The sequence below is a fragment of the Pinus tabuliformis genome, chromosome 1_2, assembly GCF_031772625.1.
Source record: "Pinus tabuliformis cultivar Carrire ecotype Pingquan chromosome 1_2, CPIR1, whole genome shotgun sequence".
Lineage (NCBI taxonomy): Eukaryota > Viridiplantae > Streptophyta > Pinopsida > Pinales > Pinaceae > Pinus > Pinus tabuliformis.
In genome coordinates, this window is record NC_142298.1 from 866,333,037 (window position 1) to 866,350,480 (window position 17,444).

Below are 17,444 nucleotides of genomic sequence, written 5' to 3' on the forward strand. Positions count from 1 at the left end.
TGGGGTTAGTACAGGGAGCTATAAGAATAGACTGTGACAGCCAAAGTGCAATTTTCTTGGCAAAGAACCCTGCTTATCATTCATAGACAAAGCACATTGATGTTCAGTATCACTTTGTGAGGGATATGATAGAAGACAGAAAGGTGTTGCTGGTAAAGGTGGACACTTTGAAGAATACTGCAGATGCATTGACAAAATCTGTGAGCTCTGAGAAGTTCTCTTGGTGTAGAGAAGCAATGGGAATCTCAGGGCTGAAAAAATGACTAAACTCTCCTGTGGCCCCCTATGGAAAGAAAACAACAAGTGGGAGATTGTTGGGTTGTGTTATATTCTTTCCACGTAGTTAATAGGGGGTTTGAAGGGCACCCGTAACCCCACTTTATGGGGTCCGGGGCAGTGCCTCGAAAATTTTCGTTTTGGACCATATGTTAGGTTGGGCGGACCCACTTATGGTTTTGTGCATGATTTTCGCACATGTTTTTTGGACGCAATGGTTTTTGGTCCATGGTATTGGATGCGATGGTTTTCGGTCCATGGTATTGGATGCTTCGGCATGTATAAATATGTATTGTAACATTGAAAGGAACATAATGAAAAATCAAGCTGGTGTTCCCGGTTTTGGGATCCAGGGAAAAATCTCTGTGCATATGTGTTTTATGGGTTATGCTCTCGCATTGTTTATTTTATTTGTTTAAGAATTCATATGCAGGTAATTTCTGTACAGGGTTAAAACCTACAATAACAAGTTACTCCTTAACCTATTATAATACTACACCGAGATATCTTTGAGCCCAACCTTTTGCTACCTTGGTTCTTGTAACAATCCCTGGTTTATTTTTCATGTGAACAAATATAAAAGCAAGGTCAAAGGACATGTATTCCAAGCTAAATGGTGGGAAAAACATCATAGTGGGTGTCGCTTTCGGTCATTTATGGTTAACGAAATTGAGAAAGGCACCGGAAAAGGAAAAGTAGCATTAATTGCCATTTTATTTAGGAAATAAAGGAAAATAGGAGAAAATCGAGATGAAAGGCCGCAAATTTCCATGAGAGGGAAACTGAAGAGAAAATGAAGCAAAATGAAGAAAATAGAGGCCTTAATGATAAAAGGGTTTTTGAGAATCAATTCATGGATTTTGTCAGTTAAACTTTGTATCTCTCTTCTATTCTCTCACTCTCTTGTACTCTTGCACACTTAGAGTATTCTTCGAGCACTTTGACATACATTGGATTTGGAGAAGGAAGGCAAGGGAAATAAGGAAAGTGCAAGGAAACGAGTGGATCAACGGCTACACATGTATTGATTTGTAGGAATTTAGTTGAATGTATGATTTCCTTTCTAGTTTTGGAATGCATGGTATATGCATGAAGTTTATTAGTTATGTGATTTCATGGGCATGGATATTTTCTTGGATTGACAGTGGTTTTAGATTTTCCTTGCCATTCTTGGATAGCCATGGTTTGTGGGTCTTTCCACTTATTCTTTTTCTAATTAGTTCTTAGTTTCCTTATGGATCTGTGTTGAGTTATTAGTTCCTGGAGCCGTTAGTTGGGACAATATCGCTGGAAGCCCTGGAACAACTTGGGTTGAGTTACTATTCTTGGAGCCTAAGTTTGGAAAAATTCTCTTGAGCCCTTGGTGGGTTGAGTTACTAGTCCCTTGATCCAAGTTGGGAAAATTCTCTCAATCCCTAGAAGGTTTTGGTTTGGGTTATTAGTTCCTATATCCATGGTTGGAACAAATGCTCTGGAGCCCTGGACATCTTCAGTAGAGACTGATCTAGTTGGTGATATTAATGTCTGACTGTGAGGTGGAATCATTGATTGAGGGTTGATGTGGTTTGGCCTCTGTAAGCCCTATGTTCGGATTTTTTTGTTCATTCCATGATATCCCACAGTCACACCTGGAATATGGAGTGGGGGGGTGATTGAGTGAAAGAAATATTTGGTTCAACCAAATCTATGGTCGTGTGGTATGTGCAAGTCCCTGACTTGGTTGGAATTTTCATATGTTAACATGAGGTATTTTTTCTTGTGATCTATGAGTATATATATTGATTAGGATGCTGATATTATGTCTAAGTTTCCATGGTCTATATGTTGGTTATTTATGGTGTATATGTTCGTTTATATGCTGGTTTATATGTTAGTTATATGTTGGTTCTATGATGTATATTGTCTATGGCTATTGACATGTTTTATGAATAAATGAATGCTTGATGAATGGATGGACTAAAAAATGTTGTTGAAGTTATTATGACAAGGCGTTAGACCTTCTCAGTGAATCTCAAATAAGTTTCAAAATTCTATGTTTAGATTTGCATTCATGACATGTAGATTACATGTTTTCCATACGTTTGATGAAATGAAAGTCATGGTTAAGCCTATTTAGGTCAAGTCCTTGATCAATATTGCATGAATTTCTTTGTCCTTATATTATTTATCATTCAAGAAAGTCTCATCGAGTTTTGGGTAGTGGTATAGAGGCCAGCCTGAAATGGTGGCTTCGAATCTGGGATAGCACCCTCTAAACTGGACGTTTTGGGCCATAACCGCACCCTTACAGGCTTATGCATGTGGCTTTAAACCCATGTCACTAAAAAGGAATTATAGCTTAGGTTTTTGGCACTGAGTGTTTGTTTATCTCCTGGCTGTAATGTAAGCCTTGTAGGATGTCCATTTTTTGTTGGTAGGTTCTAGTTGTCAACCCCACTTCCCTAATTGAATATACGAGTTTAGGTCATGTCATAGTAGCTCTCCATCTCATGTTTACATGAGCAGGCCAGTCAAACTGGGTAAATGTTTGAGGGGGGGCTACAAATTGGTATAAGATCTTTCAGGTAAAAAAACATAGACTGGATGCATGTTGTTATGCATTCATAGTAGGTTAGACATGCATCGTAGTGGTCATTACGAAATTTGTGTCTTCATGATTCTATTGGTGTGTTACGATGCTAATATGTTGGATGAGATGGAGTAGGAGATGCAAATTATCAAAGCACGATTGTAGCAATGGACCTTAGGGTAAGAGTAGATCATTATACAAGTTTGTATGCTGGCATGCAGATATGATGGTTAATGGTTGTTACACACATGAGGGTTATGTACATCCTTTTCATTCTATCATTATTGTGGTTACATGCATGATAGTTGCTTTTTAATCAATGCAATCATATGCACATGCGTCAGATAGTCATGCAAGGTAGTAACTTGTTCTTGATCCAGGAGGATCTCGAGACACCAAGGGGATGGATAAAGGCTCGAAATTAAAAATTGTAGAAAGGAGAATTTGAGGACATCGGTTGAGAGGGCTCATCTTCTTGATCACGATGGCGTGAACGGTTTGTCAATCTGAGCTTGTATGCAAAAGATAAAGCTCTTCAAATATTGGTATGGCAGAGGAAAAATAGGGCCCACAGTGCGCCACATGGCATCCTAGTCAGTGCGTGGGACCCACATAGTGGCCCATCAAATGCTAACATATGGAAGCCCTTCATTAGCCTCCTAAACCTGCACAAGAAAACATGGGATATTTTGGTTACAACTACAATTTTATGTAGTTATACCATTAACTATATAAATAACAATATCAAACCAAATCAAAAAAATATATAATAACCAAAATATATAATATTAAAAAAAAAAAGACGACCATATAATATGGTATATCCCAACCATTCAACAAATGGTATATTCAAAACAACGTATAAGCATTTGGTTGAAGTATGGTTATAAACCAACGCATTATGGTTATACCATATAACATATATGGTAAAGATATATTACGCAACAACCAATCCACAAACATTTAAACCAACGTATGCCATAAACTATACAACCAACGGGGGAGTAACCAATGTGTATGGAAAATACATTATGGTTATAACAAATGGCTATAAGGGTTATAACCACCCACACAAGGCTGCAGCGTATAGACCAACATACAACGCATAGTTTGTAACCAATGTAACCAACAGAGATACGGATATGGGCATGGCTTGGGGTCAGCCACGTGGTGGTCCCGCTGCCCATAAATATCAATGTACAGCAGCATGTGGAATGTTAGTTGGGATGGGATGGGTGCGGTCCCGTGGAGTACGGGCCCAGCCCCCAATGAAGTTTAAAAATAATATATATATTATAACTATGGCATACGGTAGTTTTTAAAATGGCATAGCATATTTATATATGTCAAACCAATAACCATACTATAATTTCATCCTCCCTAAAGTTATATAAACTCAGTTTTAATCATTTGACAGAAAGAGATCAGCGAGCACAAATTTTGAGACAATGTGTTGGAAATCTAAGCACTCAGAAAAACTGGTGGAACTTTGCCTGAGCAGAATTTTTGCATAAGGGTGATTTTTCTCCAGTATCAGAACTAAGCAAGTTTTATATCGATTTTTCACCTCTCGGCGACGGGAATCCAATGGTGGTGTCAGTTTTTGCAACAAAGCTCCACAATTTTCTGGCATTTTTCAACATGGAGGTATAATGCTCCATTTTTGTAACTAATGAATGTAACTTCTTTTGATGCCATTTTTAATGAATGAAGACCTTCCCATTGATTGAGCGGGGCCCGAAGATGTAGTCTAGGAGGGACGAACTCCGTTATCAAGTTCTTTTCTTCTTGTCTTATTATGTTCTCCTTCTTCTTTCTCTCACATGTGCACATTTAAAGTTTCTCTTTGGTTAAGATACAAACTGTATATGTAATTCTTTTAATGCACCTTTAAACAAAAGATAACCTGGATCAAGTGGTATCAGAGCAGGTGTTTTTATATGTTAATTGCATGTTTGTATGCTAACGAGAAACAGGCTCCGAAGAGGCGAAGGAGATTTATAGTCTTTCGATCCCGAGGCAGGGCATGCAGATCGAAGGGGAAACATGGCAGATGAAGAGGATCAGTATGAGGAGGAGCTCAATTTTCACAAGACTTTCTATTTGATGGTAGATCGTTTTGAGAAATTGTTCTCAAAGCTCAAAAAACTGGAAAATGCAAAGGGAAAAACTCCAAAAGGACAAGGTTCAGTACATAGAGATGATGGAGGAGATCCACCTCCTTCTCCTTCTACAAGTTGAAGTTCTTCTTCTTCTCATCATAATGGTAATTGAAATTCAAAAGATACATCTAAGAAGCCCTTTTTAAAATTAGATGTTAAATTTGATCTCCCCATGTACAATGGTGAAAGCAATGCAAAAAAACTTAATAATTGGATTAGGCAGATTGAGATCTACTGCAGGATTCAGCAGATCGTGGAGGATGAAGCAAAGATTCAGTTGGCCTCTTTCCAATTAACCAGCACCACTCTCGTTTGGTGGGAGAGAAAAGTAAAAAGCAGTAAGGATGTGGGTAATCTTTATTCATCTTGGCCTAATTTCATTTCTGCATTAAAAGCACAATTTGATCCTCTGGGCTACATGCAAAAAGCTTTAATGAACTGGCAGTATTTAAGGCAAGGCAAAGGTTAGGATGTTCAGAGTTTTATAGAAGAATTTAGGAAGCACGTACTAAATTTGGGTACTGCACTTGATACACCTGAAATTGTAACTAAATACATTGGATCGTTACATAATTATATTAGGCATTCATTTTTATTGTTTGAACCAACCACCATTGATGAGGTCAGCGTAAAGGCCATTCAAATTGAGCACAGGGGCAAATATGACAGAGATGACCAATGAAAGAGAATGACAGTAGTCAAGAGAAGGGGAGCAAAGACCTCTTGTACACATTGTGGGAAAGAGGGGCATGATGAAGAGAATTGTTGGAAGCTGCACCCTAAACTGAGACCTGAGAGGAATGACATAAATGGGAAACAGAAGGTTGTTGCCATCATACAACAAAGCCAAGCTTCCGAGTTAGGGAAAGATGAGGAAGTCACAACTATGGGATGTGCACGAGGTAGGCCCATTGACTTGGGTTCTGACTCGGATGACGAGATGAAGTTCGTAGCCTTTGGGATCACGAAAGTAGGACCCATCGATTTGGGGTCTGATTTTGGCCATGAATCAAGAATTTCAACCAATATAACAGAAAGGACACTTCCCTCAACAGAACTTGAAGAATTCAACCACCACCTTCAAGCAAAGAATGCCGAGCTAAGGAGGTTTCTACAGGAGACAGGGGATGAAAACCAAAGATTAATATGCCAGTTGTTGGCCATGGAGTGAAGCTATCGCAAGGAAAAAAGCGATTCTCCAATTTCATATGAATTTCATGATGATGAGTTTGCTGCTTTTGAAAAACATACTATAGGGATTCGATCCAAGCTAATGAAGAAAATGGGATATAAAGGAAAGGGCCTTGGCACCCAAGGCCAAGGCATCATAAACCCCATCAAAGTCAAGGAGTTGCCATGTTATGCAGGACTCGGATACATCCGAAAGGAGATGGGGAAAAACTCTGATATGGCTAGTAACTAGCCAACGACAAATGATGAAATTCCTTCCTCATAGTGCATTGATAGTGAAGGCTCCATGAACACCTTTCGAAGGAAAACCAAGGGGAAGTGCCCCATGACAGCCCCTAATGTTTGGAGGAGAAAGAATCGTTGTATTCATTGTAACAAAGAGGGACACCAGTAAACCACATGTCTGATACTTCATGCTTTGGAACCATTGCCAGAAAAGCCAAAAGATGAGTATGCGCAACCGATGCAACCACCCCGTCCATGATGGTCTGCTTTATTGAGTTGGTTTTTTTAAGGGTAATATATATTTTTTATTTTATTTAAACATGTTTTTTCATATTTTAATAACATTATAGCAATAATAATTTAATTTATAAAATTTAAAAGAAAAACATGTTTTATATTCTAAACTTTAACATAGAATTATTTATAATAAAGAATAAATTTTTAACCACTAAATTTACATAAACTTTATATAAATAAACATTTCATTCAATATGTACTTCCATCTTTCTAATAGTCCAATATATCTTACACAAAGACATTTACAACTTAGATGGCATGGAATTTTTGTCACAACCAAGAGGAAACCAATGCCCAATCCATACAAATTTTTCATTGACTAATTTCTTTCTTAAAGGTAGTACCAAAAGAAGTCAGAGTAAGTGACCTTTAGCAATGAAGAGATAAACAATGCATAATCATTAGAAATTTCTTAGTTGTTAACTTCTTGTTTGGAAATATCTCATCAGCTAATTTCTTGGAAATTGATTTGTATAGTGTCACTCATTTGAAAATGTTTGCATGTTTATCTACCTTTTTAAATGGACATTTTAACTATCTCATAACATGTTTGAAGGAAAAGCAGGCCTATTAGGGAAATGGTTTTTACCGATCATGTTTTTGGCTATTTGTGATCTACTCGCTAGCATTTTAGGCATCTATATATCTAGTTAGGACTCCACCCCCTCACCCTGTTCATCTTCAATTTAGTGAACCAAGAAATTCTAGCTCGTGTGCTTCTAAAACTACTATAGTGTGGGCTGTTGGTGATATAGCGGTGGGAATTTTTGGGTAAATTGGCTTTATTGCTAGTTATAAAAAAAGATAAACTAGCAATTGCACTAGATGTTGCAAAGGAAACATCGTAAGACATATATTTGAGAAGAATCGTGGTATAAAAATTAGAAAACAAAAGGTCATTCAAAGCTATAAGATAAAAAGAAATCACTTACATTATGCTAAATTTAGATTCTATAACCTTTCCAACACATATTGTCTGTTAGTATTCAAAGATTCTTTGTCAAGTTCCAACAACAAAATGATTAAAAAGTTGTATCAAACATTTGATGCAAATTGCCTCTTTTTCAATCTTGAGTTGTCTCACTTGATCAAAAACTCACACTCTTTTACCACTTCCTCTTAATGTGATTGGATTTGCCTTTGCTTATCCTTCCTTAACTTATTTTGGGTATTTGGACTGGTTTTGTTATGGAAGAGTTTTATTCAAAGCTATATTGCAAAATAGAAACTTCAAAATTTACCATTGGATGAACTAATTTAATGCAGAGCTATGAAATAAATATATATCAGTAAAGCTACTCAGAGACATAGCAACTTTACACTGTTTGATAGGAGAGAAGTGGATGTTTTGTTGAGCATTTATTAAATAAAAAAATATTTTAACTATATAATAATTATTCACACCTACCTAGAAACCACCAAGAACATTCCCATTACAACAATCCATAGAAGGCATTGTGATAGATGTGGTTTTATGAATCAACCAAGAAAAGATCATGTTTTCACTAAATGTGATTTTTTTTTAAGAGTTAGAAATCTAAAACTACAATTGTTAAATCAATAAATTTGTAGAGGTTGTGGAAATATCCTTTCTTATCTTCATCCTTGAAATGATAAGGTATAATAAGGAAACAAGATAACATCTTTTCTCATATAAATACAAGGACATTTTAGAGCCATTTAGTCCAACTTATGATATTTTTTTTTCATATACATACAGGGAAATTCTAAACCCACTTAGTCAAACTTATGATACTTGCATGATAGTACCCTAAATAACTATTAAGTAATAACTTGTTGAAATATATAAAATTGATGCATTATTTATTGAAAGAAATCAAAGGTAGACGAATTTATAAGTAAGACCTAATCTCACTTATAAAGTTGAATGTGTAAATTCTCCAGGACCTACCCTTCTATTAAGCTTACTATCTACTTATATAATGTGGATATTTCTCTATTTAAAATAAACAATTTTTTTTTACTAATATAAATAAAATCTATTTTTATCATTCATTAAATTATATGTTTATTATATATCTATATATATATATATAGATATATATATATATATATATATATATATATATATATATATATATATATATATATATATATATATATATATATATATATATATATATTAAAAATTGAAATAAAGAAAATTAAATTTATTTATTCAAATAATGATTTTAACAATTTCATCACATATATTTAATATTTCAAATAACCTTTTATAATGAATATAAAAATTTGTTTATCATATATTTAACACCTCAACTCTAACACATATCATATCATAGGCAGTACGACCTCACATCATATTAAGACATTAAATTCCATCACTGCATACCCTATCGATATAAACATTTTAAAATTTATTAAATATATATATATATATATATATTTCCATTCAGCTCCACGATCCTGGCATAGACTATCTTGGTGCAGGTTATGTACACTTATACTATAGTTGCTTGTCTGTCAATATTGCATGAGGATTTCAATGATGCACTAGAAGAATTGAGGATTTCCTACAGCAAAATGAACCCATTTTTTGTACCATTTGCAACAACAAATATGGGATCAACAATGATGACCATGGATTTGGTTTGTCAAAAACTCTGGATACCTTTTCAATAATGTTTGGAATTGGATAAAGTTTATACACACTTATTATTTGCATGTTGAATGCCGCTATCACAGTGATGGATGGGTACAAACTATTCCATATCCAGTACTTGTGCTACAAGCAATTTTTGCACCATAAGTGTTGCAAATCATATTTTGTGGGGTGAGGTTGTAATTTGTTTGGCCTTTTCAATTCACTGCATTTATTTTTGCAGAAAATATATTATTTTCCTTACATGGGGCTGATCCTATTTCCTTTCAAATCACTCCTTTCATAGGATGCCATGCTCTCTCATGGCTCTGGTTATTACAATTCGTAAGTTCAACTAGGATTTATTATTGAACCGACTGTTGTGGTGTTTTATTAAATATTTCATGCTTATCATCATGTTTATGTGGTTACCTATTATTTGGCACATATTGTTTGAGAATTAAGCTTATTATAGCCAATTATGAGTGACTAAGTCTTGAGTGTTTTTTTAAGCATTTGCTTCCAATAAATATCATATTTGATATCTGTCATTTCTTTTAGGTGGTGAACCATCTCTTCTACATTGAAGTCAACTCAAGCATAATTAACTAAGACTTTTTTGTTTGATTATGAGAAAAAGGAATCCTTTCGAAGATGAGTGATAAATTCTGCAACATACTATAATAAACGTCCAAATTGTCAAGCCTATGTTTTTGTTGAATCAAAAAATTCATTATAGATGCACATTGAGAGACAAAGAGAAAAAAAAATTCTTATTAGACTAAATATATTCCATGTGTCTCCTTAGAGTGATGTTGAATTCGAATACCTCTCTATTTTTAGTGTCTATGTTCGTAGCCCCAAACTCTTCCAACCAAACCATGTTGAAAAAGACAATTCTAGAAGGATAGCCATGGTTCAAGAGAAATAATGAGAAGGCTACAAACACCTTGTGCATCCTCAATAGAGGACAAAAACCATGAGAAGAGACCTTTCACCATGAAATCCTCAAAAAATTCCTTCCAACAAGTAGTCCAGATGGAATGCAGAGAGGAAAGGGAAATCCCTAGAGAAGTAGAGCTGAGAGACCACTCTCTTCCAAATCCCTTATAAGCTACCACCAATTGTAAGGTGTTACAATGCCAATGTAACTCTAAATCCTTATTCACTGATGAGAAACAATTTACTTCTCTCAGTCCACCTTTGTATTTTTTGCCTTAACATGAGCTTGTAGTCCTCTTTATTTCCAATCCTACAGCACCAGATCCCTAACTATTGCTCATAGCTCATTATTTGGCCACATGTTCTGCCCTTCATCAATAATTGACAATTCAAAGATCATCTCTCTACAATCATCCTTTACAGTGGCAGCAAAAAAAACCTAGTCTTCCATGAATTCATAGACCACCTCTGTGTATCAAAAAATTGTTAACTGAACCATATTCATGGCACCTAATTCATAACCTAATTAAGCACCTAATTGTTAACTGTAGATAGCCTTCTCCATGGCTCTAGTCAATTTCTGGAATACCCAGTCAAGCCCCCATCCAAATAAGTAACTTGAAATAATTAGGTGGTTAAGAACAAAAGGAATTCTGCATCAAAAGGAAGGGTAAAGAGGGTCCCCCTCCAACTATGATTGGGGGCTGTTTTATTACAAGGTCTCCAAAAATTTCCTCACCTTATGAAACATAGAAGAATGCATTCCAACCCTCTAGAACAGGTTGATGATGAACAACTCATGCCTTCATTGTGAAATCCAAGAACATTTTTGGATTTCGGGTGTATACATGGGACTTAATACCCAAAGATTCACCAGCTATGAATACTAATCTAACACCATCTTTCTCAACCTTTGTTATCCAATTGTTGATATGCAGGTTCAATCCTATACAGAAAACCAATACCTTCTAATTCAATAACTGAATTAGAAATAGAAAATCTTAAATAAGTTATCTTGTTAGAAACAAAGGTACTTACATTTTGTCTTTTGATGAAATATTTACCCAAAGTTACAAGCCAATATCAACCCTTTTCTTCGTGGAATTTCACAGTGGAATGTACCTCTTCCAGTTGTCATCCACTGAACAACCCAATAATTTTTTACTGACAACGTTATCACATATTCCAATGACCTAGGTCTAATACTTAGTGCTCTAATCAATCCTTGTTTACCTTAAAGGAAAGTTCATAAAAAATACAAGAGAATTAAAATTGTCAAACCTGTAGATCACCAACTTTGATGGTATCCTTGTGTCCTACAAAATCTGTATGTGTAAAATCTCCTTACAGACAAGCCATGTCCTGTAAGTTATTTGACAAAATTGGCTCTCAAATAAACAAATAACGGGTTCAAGCCCCTACAAAAAGTATCAAACATTCTAAATGGAACCGGTTTTTGGTCAACCATGATGTTATAAAGTCCCTTCCCATCAAGAAGTTTAAGCAGGGCAAGATAGTAAGAATGGTTATTGAAATAATCTAGTCACCAACAAAATGTATTGGTTCTTTCCCCATTTTCTCAATGTAATAGGCAACTGTTTCCTCTTCCAAAATGGACATAAGAAAATATATCCATGTCTGCTAAATAAATAGTTGAATCCATGAAAGACCCAAGTATTGGTAGATGAAGCTTGTCTAATATGGGATTACCTTGATCATGTAAGTGACAATCTCAAAACCTCAACAACAAAAGAAGGAAAATACAATTAATTTTCAGCAAAAGGACCTAGGCTTCCATAGGATACTATACACACCCAATGGAAAGATGAAAGTATTATTGAGTTTTTAAATAGGAAAAATATTGTACCTGTTAGGGCCTCCATCTACCTCAGGCTAAAGGAAGGCAGGTCTAGGGTAACATCAAACCAAGCTCAACCTGGTAGCTAGCCCTACCATGTTGGGAGAGGGCTCTATCCTTGTCAATATCAATTAGAATATGGCAACTAGGGCTTGAGATGACTGAAATGAATGCTGATTTTAGGCTAGGTATATTAGATCATACTATTTTGTTTGATTTTGATGGTTGGTTGTTGGATCAAATGAAGAAAGTAGATTTGGGTCTAGGAAATCAACTCAGATTTACAGGAGGTTCTGTGGGGTGAGGTATGTTAGGATATTCCGACACATAGGAAATAGTTAAGTTCAACTTGGTCTAGTATAGAGTTAGGTATAGTGTGTTTCTTTACCGTTGTACATTTTGTAACTTACAATTCGACGGTCACGATATGTAGTGATCCGACGGTTCACTCTCTCCTCAGTATTACCGACACTTGATCCGTGGCTTGACACCCGATTGGTGCATGAGTTCTATTTAAAGCGCATGGAGGGTCATTGTTCGGGTAATCCGTGCATGAGAGAAGCTTATGTAAATTTTCATTCTTTGATTAATAAATTGCCTGTAGTAGCCACGTTGGCGCAGGCCAAGGACTGTTTCCCTCTTTGAGGGTTTTAACCACGTCAAAAATACTGGTGTATTGATCTGTGATCTCGTTGTGAGCGGTGTCCTTTTGGTGTTCTTTCTGAGGAACTTACCCTGTAAATTCCTACATGGTATCAGAGCTATTTGAGAGCCGCGTCCGTTGGTGATCCAAATCTGAAGCCGGTAGAACTGCATGCGGCTGTCGTTTCCTAGATCTGCTGTTTCTGACTGCTTTCGGGCCGAGAGGACTGCTCTGTTGCGTTCAGAGCATCTGTTCCAGTGAGGAACCCCTTTCGTTTCACGCGAAAAGGTTTCCGGTAGCCCTAGCTGCGTCATTTTTCAGATCGGGAGGTATACAATGTTTTTGCAGTTTACTGTTATTTTCTCTCTGCTTATTTCGGTTTCGGTTTATTTAGCCTTTTTTTTAACCGGATCTATACCTTTCATTTCTGCGTATGCTCTTTGCCCTGCGACTTTGTGCGATCTGGGCAAATCAGAAACAGAAAGGAAGGATTTTTTTCTCATGCGTATGCTCTTTTCCCTGCACCTTAGTGTGATCTCAGAAAATCAGAAACATTGAGAAAAATATTTAGTTTTTCGGCTAAAGCTAACTTTGAGCCGCAAGGTTCATTTTTTTAAAATATCTAGTTTTTTGGCTAAAGCTAACTTCGAGCCGCAAGGTTCGTTTTTCTTTGCATATTCGTGTTGGGTTTTGTGTTTTGTGTTTTGTAGGGAAAAAGAGCTTTCTCAAGGCAAGCACGCAAACCAAGGCCCCCCCCCCCTCTCTCTCTCTCTCTCTCTCTCTATCAAATTTTTTGTATAGATCAATTGGTTCAAAGGTATTTTAAGAGAGTAGAGGTCTTGGGTTCAAGTCTCCATTTTGTGGGGGCGGATTTTTTCATTCCCGCACATTCGCGCACTTTGTCGGCAACTTCAACAATTTTTTTTCAAAAAGCCATAACTTCTTCATCCGGAAGCCTTTTTCAGAGCCGTTTTTTTTAAACAGCCTAATTTTTTGAGATCTATCCATTGGAACACTTACTTTCAGCATCTTCAGCTTCAGTTTTTTTTTTTTTAAAATGGAAAGTCCATGCCAAGTCATTCTTGACAGCACTAACTACTTCCAATGGATAGCCTACATGGAAGATTTACTTAGAAGTAAAGGTCTCTACAGAATAGCCACAGACCAAGAGAAGAAACCAAAAGATGAAGACAAGGCTGCAAAATGGGAAAATAGACAAGATCAAGCACGTGGTTTGATAGGGATGTCTATTTCTCCTGATCTTAGATTCCATATTGCAGAACTTGAGACTCCTCATGAAGCATTGGAAAAAATCACTAAAGTTTTTGGGATTAAAAATGAAATTAGAGCCCATCAACTTGAAAATGAGTTGCTTACTTTGGATCCTAATAATTTTTCTTGCATTGAAGATTTCTTGTCCAAATTCAAGACCCTTAGATATCTCTTGGAAGGTGTTAAGGTTAAGAAAGAAGATAGTAACCTTATTTATTCCATCCTTACTAAGTTGGGACCAGCCTACTCTGTATTTGTTTCCACTTTCCATTCTACAAGGGAAGCTTTCATTTGTCGAGGAAAAGACTACAAGGCCCCTTCCTTTGACTCTTTTTGTGATTCTTTAATAAGAGAACAAGAAAAACTCTTACACCTTGGTCTTCTTAATCTTGGAAACTCTTCCAAGAAAGCGTTAGCCGCCCAGCAGCAACCAAATTCAAAGAATCCTAAGAAGTCATATCCTAAAAGGAATGGTCCTAAACCAAACAAGGGTCCTAAGCAAACTCAGCCTCAAAATGAAAGATCATTTCAGCAAAATGATAAGACCAATAAAAACAAATGGAAGAAGACTGATAGACATTGTAACTTTTGTAATCGAGATGGCCACTTAGAATATAAATGCTTTAAGAAGATGGAAGCCTTGGAAGCCGCAATGAAGAAACATAACATCCATGTGGAGCATACTTCAACTTCAACTTCCGGAATGGCACTTTCTGCATGTCATTGTCAATCATCTCAGTCTGGTTATGCATTAAATGTATCTTCTTCTTCTCATTCTCATGAGTGGCTCATTGATTCTGGAGCCTCTTATCACATGGCCAAAAACAAAGCCATGTTTTCTTCTTTAAATGATTGTAACACAAAAAATATATATGTTGGTGATGATAGATCTCTTAATGTTGTAGGGACTGGAACTGTTCATCTAGACAATGGTCAGTTTAATGATGTATTATGTGTTCCAACCTTATCCTGCAACCTTCTATCTGTATATCAGATAACTCATTCAGGTGAAGGTAAAATTGTTGAATTTTCACCTCATGATGTTGTAATCAAGGATCTGAGAGATCCTAAACAGATTCTAGCTACTGGTATTGCTGATGATTCCACAAGGTTGTATAAGTTTCACAACTTTGGGTCATCAAATCTTCCCTCAGTATTTGTTGCTCATAATGATGAAGTGAGCAAACTTTGGCATGAGCGATTTGGTCACTTAAACTATCGCTCCCTTCAGCATCTATGTAAAGAAAATATGGTGACAGGTCTTCCTATGGTATCTTGCAGAGATGGTGTTTGTTCCGGATGTGTACTCGGAAAACATCATCGGGACAGTTTTGAAAAACGTGCCTCTTGCTACGCCTCAGCCCCTTTACAGCTTGTGCACAGTGATTTATGTGGTCCACTTCCTGTTGCTTCATTCTCTGGCTGCAAGTATTTCTTAACTTTCATTGATGATTTCTCCAGACGCACTTGGGTATACTTCTTAAAACTCAAGAGCGAAGTATTTAACACATTTTTGGCCTTCAAAGCCTTTGTTGAAAAACAATCTGGACATCAAATTCTTAAGCTAAGAACTGATAATGGTGGAGAATATGTTAAAAACACCTTCATCAACTTTTGCACCGAAAATGGAATTCAAATGCAACATACTGTTCCATACACTCCACAACAAAATGGTGTAGCTGAAATGAAAAATCGCACCTTAAAGGAAATGGCTAATTGTATGCTGTAACCTGAAGGACTCAGTCTTAGTTTTTGGGCTGAAGCAATTAATTGTGCAAATTATATAATCAATCGCACTCCTACTAAGGTTCTAAATAATATCACTCCAGAAGAAGCTTGGAGTTCCATTAAACCAGATGTAAGTCACTTTCGTGTTTTTGGAAGTGAAGCATGGGCCCATATTCCAGATGAAAAGCATAAATCTTTAGAACCTAAGAGTGCGAAATGTACTTTTGTTGGATATTCTGAAGATGTAAAAGGTTATAGACTTATTCCATTTAAGTCCAAAAATGTTATCATTAGAAGAGATGTAAAATTTGATGAAAATAAATCGGCCTGCGAGCCTAGTCCGGCGGATGTGCCACCTCTTCCTATCTCTTCTACTTTTGAAAACATTTCTTCTTCAGATGATGAAAGTGAGGATGATAATCCTTCCCCACCTTCTCAGGATCCTCAACTTCCAAGATGGGTCCGTGCTACTCGGGATGCAGCAGGTGATCTTGCCGGTGATCCTACAGATCAGCGACGTACACGTTCTCAGTTTGAAAGAGCCTCTTCTTTACTGGCTCAAGCTCCAGTAAATCATGATCCTGACACTTTTGCAGAAGCTTCAGGCCATCCACATTGGGAAGCAGCTATGAATGAAGAATATCATTCATTGTTGACAAATGATACATGGGATCTTGTTCCTCTACCAAAGGGATGCAAACTTGTTAGATGTAAATGGGTTTACAGAACCAAGTATGGACCAGATGGGAAAGTTGACAAACATAAAGCTCGTCTTGTTGCTAAGGGTTTTTCACAGGTTGAAGGCATTGACTACACTGAAACCTTCTCCCCTATTGCCAAAATGAACTCTATCCGCCTTGTTCTTTCCCTTGCTGCCTCTTTAAAATGGGAAGTCCATCAGATGGATGTTAAATCTGCCTTCTTGCATGGGGACTTGCATGAAGAAATCTATATGGAACAACCCATTGGCTTCATCCAAACAGACTCCAGCCTTGTATGTCGACTTAAGAAATCTCTCTATGGTCTCAAGCAAGCTCCTCGGGCTTCGTATGCCAAAATGGATAGCTTTCTTTTAGAATCTGGCTTTTCTCGGTGTTATTCTGACAATACTGTCTACACCAAGAAAGTGGGCAACTCTCTTATCATCCTTGTTCTTTATGTTGATGATCTTATTCTTACTGGTAGTGATCCCAACCTTATCAACCATGTGAAGTCCAGCCTTAAAAAGAAATTTGAAATGACAGACTTAGGACACTTACACTATTTTCTCGGTCTTCAAGTCTTGCAATCCAAGGAGGGTATTTCCCTTTCCCAGTCCAAGTATGCTTGTGATATTCTTCGTCATTTTCACATGGAATACTGTAAGCCAGCCCCTTCTCCCTTTCAGTCTGGAGTCAAACTTTCAGTCTCTTGTACTTCTCCTGAAGTTGATGCTACCTTATACCATCAACTTGTAGGAAAACTCTTGTATTTAACCCATACTCGTCCTGATCTTTCCTTTGTTGTTGGCCTTGTTGCTCGTTTTATGCAAAACCCCCATGAAAGTCACTAGAAAGCAGCCAAAAGAATACTTCGTTATGTTCGAGGGACAGTACAGTTTGGGATTCATTACAGTGCCAAAGCAGCTCCTCTATTAGTTGGTTTCACTGATTTTGATTGGGCTGGTGACCTTGATGATC